At 45.7% G+C, this 13,736-nt stretch overlaps 1 protein-coding gene and 1 pseudogene across 1 annotated transcript in view; both read left to right on the top strand.

Moving 5' to 3' along the window:
- Positions 1-13,736, top strand: part of LOC131481127 (zinc finger protein 570-like) — a gene marked incomplete at its 3' end in the record, with an annotated part of 533,548 nt that overhangs the window by 475,452 nt on the left and 44,360 nt on the right. The gene's annotated exons all lie outside the window — the stretch shown is intronic.
- LOC101518995 (F-box-like/WD repeat-containing protein TBL1XR1) lies at positions 3,565-5,389 on the top strand (annotated as a pseudogene).

Here is a 13,736-nt window from a genome sequence, read left to right as displayed (position 1 = left end):
CGCATCTCGTGCAGGCCCAGGGTTTGTTCTGCTAAGAGGATCCTGCGTCTCTGCATGTTGCCCTTTCTCTCTGCCTGCACTGCAAACCTGTCCCTAGCTCCTCCTGTTACTCCATCTTTCACATTGAGTGGCAGTCAGTTCGAGGTAACGAGGATGCCGTAACAATCCTGTCAGACATTCACTAGGGACAGAGTGAACCAAGACAGTGACAGGGAAGGTACGGATTTCACATCTTGTGGCAATGGAGTTGGTAAATAGAGTTGCTTTTGAGCAGGTTGAAATGAGACCATTTTTATTATGGAGTGTTACTTTATAGGATCTGTGGCAAAGGTGATTGTGAGTTCAGTTGTTTACAGGTAGCCAGTGTCAGGCATTTACCACGTGCCAACACAGGGCAGGTCCTCCACATCTATTTCATTTGTTCCTCACACCTGGCTTATGAGGTAAGAACTGTTATTTACCTCCATTCACAGATGCCAGAACTGGGGGTTGGTGAAAGTGTTTTAGCAAAAAATCTTGATGCCTTTGTGTGTGTGTGTGTGTGTGTGTATAGATAGATAGATAGATAGATAGATAGATAGATAGATAGATAGAGTTAACACACACACACAGAGGGCTTCTGTCTGATGGTTCACTCCTCCACATGCCTGTAACAGCTAGGAGCTGGGTCAGGCCAAAGCCAGAAGCCTAGAGCTTCTTCCAGATCCCCCAAGTGGGTGCTGGGGACCAAGCCTTGGGGCCATCTGCTGCATTCCCAGGTGAATTCGCTGGGAGCTGGAAGTGAAGTGAAGCAGCTTCGACTACAACCAGTGCCCATATGAGATGTTAACACTACAGGCAGTTGATTAATGTGCTAAACCACAGCTTCAGTGCTGGTAGATTCTTTTACATAGCTAATTTTAAAAATGACTCCCATATTTTATATCAGTTAGATTATTATAAGAGGTAAAGCATGTACAATGTTAATATGTACTTAGAATAATTAATTTGAATTTGAATTACATTGGACAGAACATATTCTTACATTGCCACAGACCTAACAGCTCCCTCATTTTCCTCATCTCACAGATTATCTTCCTGGACTCCTTAGATAGCAAATTTTACATCTTTATTCCAAGACTTTAGATTTAGAATTCTCCTTTTAAAAAGTGTAAGCGGAATTTCTTCTTAGAAAGAACAGCAAGCCCCAGACATTTTTGTCCAGAATGTGGTATGTATACTGCAAAATCTTGTGAAGAAAAAATGTAAGGCACGTGTGGAACGGTCGCAGGTGATAATGGCGAGGATGTCACAGAGGACGCCACCGAGTGTTTGTGTAATGTGGTGAAGCAGCCAGAAAGCAAGTGGGACTGACTGGGCGTTAGCGAAGGACCAAGGAGAAGGAAAAGCAGAAATCCTTCTGGCTCTCTAGAGGAAGCAAAATATTGACTTTCAATAATCATTTAGTGGAAATGACTTAAGGTACAGTTAGGAGTGCTTCTAGGAACGAACTTTGAGAATCGCAGGCATGACCTGAATTTGAAAAAAAAGAGATCACTAATGTGAAGCAAAGAAAATGCAAGCAGTGCATGAGGTTATGGGGTAACCCCATGCCGTCATATAATAATTGGGCATCCCGTAACAGAGGATCGCCTGAGCACAGCCTGGCATGCCCTGGTTGCTCACTGTGTCTACACTGGGCCTGGTGAGGCTCAGACGGACCTTCCAGCACTGCTGGGCAGAATCCGCACTGCTTAACAGCAGTGAAGGGAAAGGCAGAAATCAAAGTATGTCCTGCAGTCTTGACATCGGATTAAATGAAAACATGACCCAGAGTTACGGTACTCATAGGCCAACCATGGAGCAGCTTCTTTATCCCACTCCTGTGTGGGCATTGCCTGTTAATTGTTCACCTGCAGCTTGACAAACCACAGCTTATGTTTTGGCATGTTTTTAAGTCTTACAGTGAGATTGACTTTTTGCAGTGGAGCTGTATGTCTTTTGTAACACTCACTTGTGTAACCACACCCACTGTAAGGATCAGAATGATTCTGTCATCCCCCCAGAGTTTTTGAGGATGCTTATGTACAGGCAGCCCTGTTCCCCAACCGGGGCCCTGGCATCTGATGATCCTGTTTCTGGTCCTGTAATTTTGCCTTTTCTAGAATGTCATATACATGGAGTCATACAGCCGGTGTAACCTTCAGAGTCTGACTTCTCTAATTTTGAATTTAAGAGAATGTTTCAAACCCTGAAAGTTATGATTGGTTTTAACTAGTGATGGAGAAGTTTTAATGTGTTTTTCTATGTTGTGAACTTGTATCATGATATATTTGGAATTATTAAACCTAAATGCTAAAACACGACTTAAAAAAAAAAAGATTCATTTTGTTCATTTGAAAGTCAGTTACAGGGCCTGGCACAATAGCATAGTGGCTAAAGTCCTAGCCTTGAATGCTCCGGGATCCCATATGGGCGCCTGTTCTAATCCCAGCAGCCCAGCTTCCCATCCAGCTCCCTGCTTGTGGCCTGGGAAAGCAGCTGAGGATGGCCCAAAGCCTTGGGACCCTGTACTCAGGTCAGAGACCTGGAAGAGGCACCTGGCTGCTGGCTTCAGATTGGCTCAGTTCTGGCTGTTGCGGCTGCCTGGGGAGTGAATCACCGGATGGAAGATCTTCCTCTCTGTCCTTTTCTCTGTCTATTAGCCTTTCCAATAAAAATAAATAAATCTTGGGGGGAAAAAAGAGCAAAGTCGATTACAGAGATGGGGAGACAGAGAAAGAGAGGGAGGATCTTCCATCTACTGACTCACTGTGGCTGCAAAGGCCAGGAGCGGACTGATCCAAAGCCAGGAGACCAGAGCTGCTTCCGGGTCTGCCACATGAATGCAAGATCCTAAGCACATGGACTGTCCTCTGCTGCCTTCCCAGATGCATTAGCAGAGAGCAGGATCAGGACTTGCCCATAGGAAATGCCAGTATTGAGGAGATACAGAGAGAAAGATCTGTGTCCCGGTTCACTCCCCCAAGTGCAATGGCCAGAGCTGAACCCATCTGAAGCCAGGAGCTTCTTCCAGGTCTCCCGTGTGAGTTCAGGGATGTAAGAGCATCCAGAACATGAACTGGCAACCAAATGGAATCCTGGCGAGTGCAAAGTGCGGATTTAGCCCCTGAGCCATCACACTGTGTCCTAAATCTTAAATTTTTAAGGGGAGTGGGATATCACAATAATAATCTTAACCCTTTAGCCATAAAGTATACCAAGATACTTTAATGCTTCGTTGCTTCAGCAAAGTTCTGTAATAAAACTGAAAAATTGTGCAGATATGTTAGAAAAGCACTGCATTGTCTACAGAAAAAAAAAGGAAGGCCTCGGGTTAAAAGATAATTGGCAGGCCTCCCCCCCCCACCCCCGCGGCGGGAGCACCTCCGCTCCCCACCTGGGGACCCATGCCGCCTCCCCGCCCCCGCCCACCGGCGCCCATCCCCCGCGTCCCCACGCTTGCTGGTGTTATAATTGCCTCTCACCCCCGGAGGGGTTATTTTGGGGGTGGTTGGAGGTGGTGGTGGCGGGTGGCGGCGCCAACGAGGGGAGTTTCCTTGTGCCTCCATTCCCAGGAGGTGGAGAGCAGTGTTTGGGGGCCACAGTTTCCAGCATCAGCAGCAACAGCTTGTGGTTGGCGGTACCGGATATTCAGTTGCACATTCCCACATCAATGCACTGCCAATGGGTTATATCCTGTGTTGTGACCTCATGGTTTAAGTGGGAATAAAGATGAGTATAAGCAATGATGAGGTCAACTTCTTGGTATATAGATACTTGCAAGAGTCAGAATTTTCTCATTCAGCATTTACCTTTGGTATAGAAAGCCATATTAGTCTGTCTAATATAAATGGTGCCCTTGTACCACCTGCTGCATTGATTTCTATCATCCAGAAAGGTCTACAGTATGTAGAGGCTGAAGTTAGTATTAATGAGGATGGTATCTTGTTTGATGGTCGACCAATAGAGTCTCTGTCCCTGATAGATGCCGAAATGCCTGATGTAGTGCGAACAAGACAACAAGCTTATAGAGATAAGCTTGCACAGCAACAGGCCACAGCTGCCGCAGCTGCAACCAACCCACAGGGAACTGCAAAACATGGAGAGAACACAGCAAATGGAGAGGAGAACGGAGCACATACCATAGCAAATAATCATACTGACATGATGGAAGTGGATGGAGACGTCGAAATCCCTCCTAATAAAGCAGTTGTGCTGCGGGGCCATGAGTCTGAAGTTTTCATCTGTGCCTGGAACCCTGTTAGTGATCTCCTGGCATCAGGGTCTGGAGACTCAACAGCAAGAATATGGAATCTTAGTGAAAATAGTACCAGTGGCTCCACACAGTTAGTACTTAGACATTGTATACGAGAAGGAGGGCAGGATGTTCCAAGCAACAAGGATGTCACTTCTCTAGATTGGAATAGTGAAGGCACACTTCTAGCAACCGGTTCATATGATGGATTTGCCAGAATATGGACGAAAGATGGTAACCTTGCTTGCACCTTAGGACAGCATGAAGGCCCTATGTTTGCATTGAAATGGAATAAAAAAGGAAATTTCATCCTAAGTGCTGAAGTAGCTAAGACAACGATTATTTGGGATGCACATACTGGTGAAGCCAAGCAGTAGTTTCCTTTCCACTCAGCCCCAGCGTTGGATGTGGACTGGCAGAGCAACAATACCTTTGCTTCCTGTAGAACAGACATGTGCATTCATGTCTGTAAGTTAGGACAAGACCGACCTATTAAAACATTCCAGGGACATACGAATGAAGTAAATGCTATCAAATGGGACCCAACTGGCAATCTCCTGGCCTCCTGTTCTGATGACATGACTTTGAAGATTTGGAGTATGAAGCAAGACAATTGTGTCCATGATTTGCAAGCACATAATAAAGAAATTTATACTATCAAATGGAGTCCAACAGGACCAGGGACGAATAACCCAAATGCCAACCTTATGCTAGAGAGTGCATCCTTCGATTCTACGTTAGGTTATGGGATGTTGACCGAGGAATTTGCATACATACTTTGACAAAACACCAAGAGCCTGTGTACAGTGTAGCTTTCAGTCCTAATGGCATCTGCAAGTGGCTCTTTTGACAAATGTGTGCACATCTGGAACACACAGGTATGTCTGAGATGTTGATATTTAGTTGGACACATTTGCCTATAGAGAATGTGTTCTTTGAGGGTGTCATTTCTCATGTGGCATCAACTGAATTCTTAGTTTTAAATAGAGAAGATTTATGGCTAGGTAATGATCAAAACTGATTGAAATTACGGTTTTCTAACATTTAGAAATGAATTTAGATGACCTGTTTTATTATAATTTGCTGTTTTATTCTTTTTGCTTCCCCAGAAGTTTCCTACAGGGAGAATCTAAGGGATTTTAAAATGTACTTATTTAGAACTATCTGAGGAAATTGTCTCCAATGAGATTTTATAGTGTAGCAGGTTGATACTTGAGGAAAAACTAACAGCCTTGTGACCTTGGCATGATTGCTTCTAGAGAGATTCCCCTCATAAAAGTAGAGAAGCCTTCTTTTGGTGTTAAGAGAGCAAGAGAATTTAAAAATTGTTTAGATGTTCAGTGACTTTTATAATTCACATAGTTTTTTGTTTTTCTTTGTTTTTTAAGTGCGTCTATTTGAAAGGCGTTGACAGGTAGGGAGAAGGGTGCAGAGCTCTCCTGTCCACTGCCTCACTCCCCAAATGGGCATAACAGCCAGGGCCACCCCAGGATGAAGCCCAGAGGCTGAACCTCCAGGCAGCTCTCCCAGCTACGTGTCAGGCGTCAAACACTGGAGCCATCTTCTGCTGCCTTGGAGGAAGCCGAGCTGCTGGGGCTCAGGGCAGGCACTGTGATAGCTGGCATTGCAAGCAGTGACTTAACCCGTTGTTCCACAGTGACAGCCCCAACTGTTTCTGTAATAGCAGTCACGTGGGCCTCCCCTCAATGATCAGGTCCTTCCTGGTTATAGTACATACAGAAATCACTGTGGGATTTTTTTTTTCCCCAAGTTTTAAACCAGTCGTATGGTTTAGGATTTAAAAAAAAAATTATGTAAAGGTTATATCCTGAGAAATTTTTTTACCTTCTGTTAAGTAAACAGATAACATTTTTGTTCTGTGTGAGGTCTTCTCATCAGTGTAAGTTTGTGATTCTTTTCATTTTTATGCTTTCACTGGCAGTATGAAAAAAGAAGTTCTTTTATCACAGTCTTGTCTTTAGGTGAAAATGGTATTTCAGCATTATTTCCAATATTCATTTAAGAGAACTACCCTTTGTGTGTTTGATTCGTATTCACTTCTGTGAACTGCCTTTTTCCAGCAGGGTTCATGGCTGCTTTGTTTCTTGCAGATCTTTCCTAGCCTTTGGTGGTGTGAATTGCAAAGTTCATAGTTGCATAGTTGTTAACCCAAAATTTTCTATTGCATTTAGAATAAACTTTTAAAGTAACAAAAAAAAAAAGATAATTGACAAAAAGGTAAGAAACATTTTCATAATGTGTTAGGAAGAAAGATCAGCAGGAATCCAGGAAGTGACCGTGAGTGTCTGGCAGAACTGAGAGACAGGAAACTGTGTTGGTAAACCAATTCAGCACATCAGGAAAGCATGAAAACACATTCAAGGCTGGGAATTGCTACCTGGGGAAAAGGGAGCAAGCAGAAAGGCAGTTTTCATTAAAAATAGAAAGATTGCCGCCTTCATATTGAATTGCTCCTCCGTACCTATATAGCAAAACCGTATGAAAGGAAAAGTATATTTGAAAAATAAAGTTTAGTAAGTTTGAAATCGGAGAGGTAAGAGTTTGTAAAATTATTTGGGTTTAAAAACAGAAAAAAAAGGAATACACTTATCATAATGCATAAATTGAAGAAAATGCCAGTAGCTTATATGGTACAGGCCCGGAGACAGCTTACCACGTGCACGTGTTGGCTGGCGTCTGGGATCTGAGCATGAGACTCCTCTTCCTGAGACCCACTGGCAGCTGGGAGGCTGCAGGAAGTTTACACCCCCAGGCTGAAGGTCATGCACCTCTGCAATCCCATCCACCACTCAGTGAGGGCGGCAAGTGGGTCCCAGGCCTGATGGTCACAGAGAATTCCCCCCTCAGTAGGTTATAATTTCTAAAATTGTTAGAATCACATGCCAGATCTTGATAATCAGAAAAGTAGTGGGGATTTTTTTTTTTATTCTTTTTTTTTTTTCAGTGTAAGGGAAACTTTGAGAATTGCTGCTGTCAAATTTTCTGGTCTCTATCTAGGTGGGCAGATGGAGCTGAGCCCTCCTCTAATTCATTCAGGGCACTCTCTGACTCTAACTTGTAGTGGATCATTTCCTAGTGTGCTTCCTTAAATCATTTTCATTTTTCTTCAAGATTACTGCATGTGCCAGGATTCCATATGGGCGTTGGTTTATGTTTTGGCTGCTGGAATTCACATCTAGTTCCCTGCTTATGGCCTTGGGAAGCAGTTAAGGATGGCACAAAGCCTTGCAATATTGAGACCACATGGACACCAGGAAACAGCTTCTGGCTGCTGGCTTTGGATAGGCCCAGTTTCGGCCATTGCACCTGCTGGAGGAATGAACCAGTGGATGGAAGAGTCTTTTCTCTCTCTCTCTCTTCTTCTCTGTATATGTCACTTGCCACTAAAAATTGGCTCTTGGCTTCAGATCAGCTCTGCTCCATCCAGTGTGGTCAATTGTGGAGGGAACCAGCGGACAGATTTTATTCTCTGTCTCTCCTCCTCTCTCTATATCTGAGAAGATCTTCTATCCCCTGGTTCCCTCACCAAGTGATCACAATGAAAAAGAAAAGCCAGGAGCCTTTTCTCCTACTCCCCTGTTGGTGCAGCGTCCCAAGGCTTTGGTTCCTCCTCTTCTGCTTTCCCAGGCCACGTGCAGGAATCTGGCAGGGAAGTGGAGCAGCCAGGAAACAACCTGGCACTCCTATGGGATCCCAGCTCATGCAAGGTGAGGATTTGGTCACTGACCCACTGTGCTGGACCCAAATTATTTGCATTGAGTTTATTAGAGGCTAGGGTGGAATGTGTGGAAGGCAGAACTCAGATTTCAAAAAAATCATTTCTTTTAATTTTAAATCAAGAGTTGCATAGAGAGACTGAGAGGGAGAGAGTTTTCCATCTTAGGGCTCACTTCCCATTTAAATCAACACAATGGCTAGATCTGGGCTGGTCCTAAGCCAGGAGCACATAGCTTCTTCCAGGTCCCTTGCATAGGTGCCGGGACCCAAGTCCTTGGGCCATGATGTGTTGCTTTCCCAAGTACCTTAGCAGGGAGCTGGATCATAAGTGGAGCATCCCATAGAATGCTGGTGCTGCAGATGGTGCCTTACACGTTATGTCATAGTGCTAGTCACTGTATATTCTTACTGAAATGAAATATTAGAGGATGAATAATGTATAAAAATATTTGTTCAGAGCTTAGGGACAGAAAATGTTAACAGCACGGTGATAGCTTTTCCCAGAGTTCCTTTGGCTGCATCACTTCAGTGCAATGAGAACATAGTAGGTGAGAGAGAGAGAGAGAGAGAGAGAGAGAGAGAGAGAGAGAGAGAGAGAGAGACTGTGTGTGTGCGTGTGTGTGTACTGTTGAAATGAAGAAACTAGGACACAAAGCAACTTACTTTTTGGGTCACACACTCTGATGGTAAATGATAACATTTCTTCTTGATTTTGTGCAAATTCATTTCAAGGTGCATTTGAAGATTTGTATTTCTCATAAAAGTGTAAGTTCTTGGTATTGAGAATTTTTTTTAAGATTTAAAAATTTTTTTTATCAAAGTCAGATTTACAGAAAGGAGGAGAGGCAGAGGTAAAAGTCTTCCATCTGCTAGTTCATTCTCCAAGTAGCTGCAAAGGCCAGAGTTGAAGTGATCCAGACCCAGGAGCCTTTTTCGTATCCCCCACACAAGTTCAAGGTCCCAAGGCTTTGGGCCATTTTCAGCTGCTTTCCCAGGCCACAGGTATGGACCGAGGATGGAAGTGGGGCAGCCGGGACATGAACCATGACCCATATGGGAAATTGTTGCATGCAAGACAAGTACTTGAGCCACTATGCTACCGTGCTAGGCTTGGTAGTGAGAATTTTACTAAATTAGTCTTCCAACATTTGCATGTTTATGAAATACTAGTGAGAGCCCCATATTCTGAAATTTAAATACAGGGTGGCTTGATAAAAGCTGGCTGTAACTGAGGTTTTCATTGTTTTGTGTATTTGGTAACACTTAGTGCGTGGGATGTAGAGGAGATGCCATTTCTGTATGTGAAATGGATGAATGAACACTTTTCATTCTAGAGTCTTTTACTCTGTTTTTGTGGAGAAATATGGGCATGATATAGTTAACTAGAAACAAAGAAACAAGAACCAAACAGGAAATGCAGGAAGAATACTGGGATTTCAAAAGCCTGTTTTTCTAGGTGGCTGCAGGTCACATGCTAGAGTCCAGTCATTTAAGTTGTTAAATAAGAGAAATAATCCCTAAGACTTTGGAGTGTTTGGAAATTTATGCACGTGGATATTATGAAAAACTGCATGGATTTCCATATTTTAAAAAGATGCCTTTGCTTAAAATTTGAGTTTTTAAAAAAAATTTATTTATTTTTATTGCAAAGTCAGATATTCAGAGAGGAGGAAAGACAGAGGGGAAGAACTTCCGTCCCTTGATTCATTCCCCAAGAGACTGCAATGGCTGGAGCTGAACCGACCTGAAGCCAGGAGCTAGAACTTCTTCTGGCTATCCCGCGTGGGTGCAGGATCCCACGGCTTTGGGCTGTCCCCCACTGCCGCCAAGATTAGGTGTTCAAGGTGAGGACTTTAGCTGCTAGGCCTCCATGCTAGTCCCTGAATTTTTCAATTTGTTTTTGTATTTGGAGAAATAAAGGGAGGGATAAAGAAAGGGGTCTTCCATGTGCTAGTTCACTCCCCAAACCAAACAGCTGCAATGGCTGAAACAGGGCTGGTCCAGCACCAAGATTCAGGAGCTTCTTCAGGGTCTTCCACATGGGCACAGGGCACAAGCTCTTGACCATTCCCCACTGCTTTCTCAGGCACATCAGCAGAGAGCTGCATCCGATGTGGACCATCCAGGACTTGAACCAGTGCTCATATGGGAAGTGGGTGCCTCAAGCAGCCAGCAGCTGTATGTGGTGTGTCCAGTGCCTGTCCCTGGAAACACAAACAATAAATTAGATGAAAAGGGACTTAGTGCAAATCAGACAGCAAGCGAAACACTCTGTATTATCTCATTAACCCTGCTCATAACCACATTAAATATTTGGTGATATCCCTAACTTACAGTTAAAGAAATGGAATTGCCTAGTAAATTAGACAATTTACTTAGCTTGTACATACTTAGAGCTGAGAATTTGAACCTCAGGGTACCTTACTGAACCCTTTGTCCCTCTCCTTGTCTAATTTTTTCTCTGCAGTGGAAGGAAGTAAAGCCTCATTTATTCTGCACATGCAGAAGTTTAAAAAAAAATGGGTTTGCAAAAGCAGAGATGCAAAGTCCTCTCTGACTTCTTAGAGAAACCCTGTAGCAGCAGTGGCCCTGTTAAGTAGTTGTCTCTTGTCTCTTCCTCAATCATTTTAAGGCTTGTGGTTTGTTTGTGTTCTGTTAAGTCCAGGCCTTAGAGTGTGAGGCTGAGAAGTTCTTTGATTGCAGCTTTCTTCACTGAGGGAGTGGAGCCTGATGTCTGCCTAGAGCACAGTGTATTGTAACATCAGATACTTTGCTGATGAAGTGATTTGCCACAGTCTGAAATTCTCTCCCATACCTCTCCTCTTCCTCCTTGCTCTGGTTTATAGTAGCCACAGGATGGCACTGCAGCTTTGCAGTCAGCCTTAAGGAGTTGTCTTTGAAGAACACACCAACTGTGGTGGTGAGGCTGGTGCAGGATTAGTAAAGGCTCAGAAGGATTGTACCGAAGCTGTTGTTTTAGAACTTCCCTGAAAGTCTCCAGTAATGGTGGGTAGTGCGGTGCCAGGGCAAGAAGGGCCAACACAGAGCCTGATGGGCCACTTGGTGCTGTCCAGTCTGGATCTTTGTTTTGTGCACATCAACCATAAGGAACAAACATATGTAACTAATCTCCTATTGCATTTTGATCCTTTTGGATCCAAGTATTTTCTTAACTGACAGACTCTCTACTAAATATACATATATATGAAGAGAGAGGTTGAGAGAGAATGTGTGTATGTTGCAGGAGAATATTAGTGACATCATAAATTTTGTTTTGCTTTTATTGTAGAGTCAGATCTACAGAAAGAAAGAGAGATAAATATCCTCCATCCACTGGTTCACTCCCCAAGTGGCAGCCACAGCCAAAGCTGAGCCAGTCTGAAGCCAGGAGCCAGGAGCCAGCAGCCTGTTCCAGATCTCCCGCATTGGTGCAGAGTTTCAAGGCTTTTGCCCAAACACTACTGCTTTCTCAGGCCACAAGCAGGGAGCTGGAAGGTAAGTAGAGCTGCTGACACACAAACTGCCACCCATATTGGATCCCAGGCATGCCATGCTAGGATTTAGCTGCTAGGCTATTGTGCTGAGTCCAAGCTGGTTACTTTGATTCAGGGTCTTTACTGTCAATCAGTTTGATGTTTTTTATTCCACCATTAAGATTCTCTGGAATCTTAACATATCATTTGATCATTTTCTTAACTAATACATTTTGCAAATGATCTCTCTTTGTTGATGATGTTAATGGCCTCAACACTTCGCTGTAATACCGCCAAGTTTCCAAAACAGTTGATTAACCAGCTGATGGAAGATCTCTGTCCCTGTTACCATGCCTTTCAAATCAATAAATCTGCCATGCCTTCAGTGGAGGGTCCCTTGTTCCCTGTACTGTGACCTCCAGGAAGGTTCAGGTGCCCACCAGCATGGAATGAGACAGGCAGAGAGGAGTGTGCAGCTGGCCCTGGGTCAAACCCTGCACTGGATCACAGCAGGCTGTGGGATTAAGTCACACAGGAAGTGGCACCAGGAGTCCATCTTGCAAGAACCATGAGAGTAAAGGTGACAGGTCTCTGCATCCAGCCACACACACAGATAGCAAAGGCAGGGGTCATTGAGCAAAAACAGATGAAACTACCCACAGGGAACCTGTACCCATCTCTGGAAGACCAAAGCCCAGACAACTGGTTGGTGGGGAACACGAGAGGGGTACGTGCTGGAGGGAAGCAACGTGGGCCCTGATAGACTCCAGCCCCTGATCCCAGAGTTAGTCCCTTACCTGGACCTGGAGTAGCAGTTATGGTGGAAGTGGAAGATTACATGGTAGGCGTAGGGTGAACAGAGCTGGCTCTGGAGTGGCAGGCAGGTGAGTCCCCTGAAGATGGCACTGTGTCGCTGGTCAGTCTGGCTGGTCCTGGAGTACCAAGCAGGGCAGTGGGCAGACTACACGTGAGGGCACCACAGCCATGTCCCCAGTCTTGGGGTGGATGGTGTGGGTGCTCAGGGCTTGTGAAGCACCCACAGAACAGGTCTGTCCCTAAAGCAGGAAGCTGGGATTCAGCTAAGTCAGCCTGGCCCTGGAGTGGCTTGCAGACTGGCTGGGAATGTGGAGTGCAGTGGCATAAGGGATTTATTGCTGTTAGTGATGTGGCCTGACCCTGGAGTGGGCAGCTGGGGGTCAAGGGCAGAGGGGGCACTGTCCAAACTGCCTTGGCTCTGTAACAGCGGCCACTGCCTCAGGCTGGGCAGGCTAGAGTCCCAGGGTGGCCAGCGCAGCCAGCCTGTGCTTATAGGAATGGGCAGGGTGGGAGTGCTAGATTTGCGACTGGCACAGGGAAAGCAGCAGGTGGGCCAATGGCCTGCTGAGTGTGCCGGGTAGCTGAGTGACTGTGCCTGGCCCTGGGTCAGCTGCTGTGAGGCAGGTCAGGCTGGCTTAGTTTTGCTGGGGCTGCTGGGTTTGTGGCCCTGGTGATACAGCAGATGGCATTGAATGCTGGGGCAGTGGTGGTGGTGCAGGCATGGCTGGCTGAGCACACCTGGACCTAGAGAGGCTGGCTGGTAGGCTTGGGTGTAGGGTTGCCATCCAAGTTGGTCCGGTTCTGCAACAGCAAGCGGACCAGCAGGGCAGTTGTGCTGGGTGTGTGGGGATGCTGGAATGGTCTGTGTGGCCCTGTAGCAGGTGTTGTAGGGAGGGAGACCGGGGCAAGGGGGAGTTGGTCTGACCCTGGAGCAGACTCGTAGGGGGTTGGCACTAGAGGCACTGGCAGGAATGCTAGAGGCATGGTGGGCGCAGAACGAGCAGGCCTGGAGCTTCAGAAAGAGTGTGGTGCCTGCAAGATGCAGTGCTTGTATACTGGCCCAAGTGGCCTGTCCTGGCCTTGGAACAGTGGGCAAGTTGTCAGGGCTGATAGTCAGAGGTGCAGAGTGCCAAGGGGGTCATCAGCTGAGGAGTCCTGAACAGTCCTGAGGAGTCTGGTGGGTCAGCAGCTGTTGGAGGAAGCAGGTTGCTGGCTGAGCCAGGCAGGTCTTGAGCTCTTAACGGGACAGATGGACATGCATGCTACAGGCATGTGTGGGGTTGACAGGATGGTGGCAGAGTCTTCCAAACCCTGGAGTGTTTGACAAGCAGGCTGGGAGCACGGAAAGTGACATCTGGGCCCATCTGACCCGGCATGCCAAGGCTGGTTGGTTTGATGGCTGCGTTTTGCGGCATGTTATTCTGGCCAAGCCA

The sequence above is a fragment of the Ochotona princeps genome, chromosome 9, assembly GCF_030435755.1.
Source record: "Ochotona princeps isolate mOchPri1 chromosome 9, mOchPri1.hap1, whole genome shotgun sequence".
NCBI classification, from domain to species: Eukaryota; Metazoa; Chordata; class Mammalia; order Lagomorpha; family Ochotonidae; genus Ochotona; species Ochotona princeps.
This window is presented reverse-complemented; position numbering and strand designations above follow the sequence as displayed.